This window comes from Anomaloglossus baeobatrachus, chromosome 8, assembly GCF_048569485.1.
Source record: "Anomaloglossus baeobatrachus isolate aAnoBae1 chromosome 8, aAnoBae1.hap1, whole genome shotgun sequence".
NCBI lineage: Eukaryota > Metazoa > Chordata > Amphibia > Anura > Aromobatidae > Anomaloglossus > Anomaloglossus baeobatrachus.
Window position 1 is genome coordinate 24,241,831 of NC_134360.1, and position 2,693 is coordinate 24,244,523.

Below are 2,693 nucleotides of genomic sequence, written 5' to 3' on the forward strand. Positions count from 1 at the left end.
GCTGAGGTCTCATGCCCAGCTCCCCTTGGCAAACAGCTGATTTTGTCTGTGGCAAGTCAGGCAAACCAAATGCAACCAGTGCAGCCACTCAGTGGTCCAAAAGCAAAGGGGGCCCATTTCTACCTTCAAAGCAGGTGCAAGTGTGCATTATGAGGAGCTCTTGGGCTGCACAGGGGCCCTTTTCTTTCTGTGCGCCCTTTGCAGCTCATGAACTCATCATAATGCACAGTCCTCCTCCTTTGGGCGTAGAAATAGACCTCCTTATCCCGTGGGCCCTAGTGTGGCTGCACCAATGCTATTTCCGCCCCTGGCAGAGCCGCTCAGCTCACTGATTGGCTGTTGAAGCCAATGCCAAACACCATGAGCAGAGGTGGATTCTCACTGGTGGACCTAGGGATGGTGAATATAGAAAAGTTATCTAATATATAAAGCTGAGTGTGTGTGTGTGTGTGTGTGTCCGCTAAAGGAATCCGCACCATCGCATTTACAATCACAAAATTGTGCACAGGCGCCGCATTTGACTCAGGGAACGTCATAGACTACGTTTTAGAAAATGTAACCATGTGCTTTACAGTTATTCACCACAGAACCTGCTTACATTAAAGTCAATGGAGCTGGGAGCTACAGGTCATTAATAGGAGCGGTGATTGGTTGCCATAGGCAACGAAGGACATTTTTAGTATAAGAAGCTTATGTGTGAGGTAATATGATATCTGTAGACACAGAGAGAGACAGAGGGAAAGTGACAGAGGCAGACAGGAACAGAGGCAGATGAACTAAAAAGGGGAGACAAAAGGGCGCAATAGGGTCTTACCCGATATAACATATGATGTTGGAGAAGGTACAGTAACACTCACCTGGTGGGGTTGTGCCAGTCACAACTCCTTCAAAGGCATGTGAGTGTCCGCGTGGTTCAAGCAGCGGCCCCGTAGGCACGATATAAATATAATGGTGGATAGAAGAAAAATGGGTATATGCCGCGCTTAAAAACCACTGAGTTGGAAGTAATAAAATATTTCTCTTTTATTTACAGCATTCCTACGCGTTTCAGAGACAACAGACCGTCTCCTTCTTCAGGGAAAAATGATTTATTTTCTCAGATGATTTCTTTTTTCCCTGAAGAAGGAGACGGTCTGTTGTCTCTGAAACGCGTAGGAATGCTGTAAATAAAAGAGAAATATTTTATTACTTCCAACTCAGTGGTTTTTAAGCGCGGCATATACCCGTTTTTCTTCTATCCACCATTATATTAGGAACAGAGGCAGGCAGACAGGCACAGAGGCAGGCAGATAGGGAAAAAGACAGGCAGACATGGACAGAGGCAGACAGAGAAAGAGACAGGCAGACATGGATAGAGGCAGACATGGATAGAGGCAGACATGGATAGAGGCAGACATGGATAGAGGCAGACATGGATAGAGGCAGACAGGGATAGAGGCAGACAGGGAAAGAGGCAGACATGGATAGAGGCAGACAGGGAAAGAGACAGGCAGACATGGACAGAGGCAGACAGGGAAAAAGACAGGCAGACATGGACAGAGGCAGATAGGGAAAAAGACAGGCAGACATGGACAGAGGCAGACAGGGAAAGAGACAGGCAGACATGGACAGAGGCAGACAGGGAAAGAGACAGGCAGACATGGACAGAGGCAGACAGGGAAAGAGACAGGCAGACATGGACAGAGGCAGACAGGAAAAAAGACAGGCAGACATGGACAGAGGCAGACAGGGAAAAAGACAGGCGGACATGGACAGAGGCAGACAGGGAAAGAGACAGGCAGACATGGACAGAGGCAGACAGGGAAAGAGACAGGCAGACATGGACAGAGGCAGACAGGGAAAAAGACAGGCAGACATGGACAGAGGCAGACAGGGAAAAAGACAGGCAGACATGGACAGAGGCAGACAGGGAAAGAGACAGGCAGACATGGACAGAGGCAGACAGGGAAAGAGACAGGCAGACATGGACAGAGGCAGACAGGGAAAGAGACAGGCAGACATGGACAGAGGCAGACAGGGAAAGAGACAGGCAGACATGGACAGAGGCAGACAGGGAAAGAGACAGACAGACATAGACAGAGGCAGACAGGTAAAAACACAGGCTGACATGGACAGAGGCAGAGAGTGGGAGACACACACTTACTATCCCGGGCAATGCCTTGTACTACAGCTAGTTTTTATATAAAACAAACTTTGCCTAGAGACCAAGATTTTCTGAATGAAAATATCCTCTTTAAACGTTATGACAGCCTTTTTTCGCTAAAAAAAACCAAAAAAACAACTGGAATTCATCTGATCAGGTGGCTTTGGCTGCAGAAACTGTTGGAAGCCAAACAGCGGCCACTGCAGGAGACATGTGGCATTACATGTAACCCATTGAAATGAATGCATGATCATAACACACTGAGCGCTCTGAAGGGGTCCAAGAGGACACATGGAGCTCGAACCTTTCAATTTGACAGAAATGTCAGTGTTAATTGCTATGCAGTCAAATGCCAACGTACTGCTACATGACGATGAGCAAAATAATGGATTTTGGGTTGTATTATTAGAAATAGACAAAAGTTCCAAAATTCTATTTACAGCTGTGACGTGCGGGTTTTGCAGTAATCACACTTGGAGTGCTTCATCTGGTATCCTGGGGAAGCTCCTATGGGAAAATGATTTCCTAGCATTAAAGTTGCTTTTTTCCG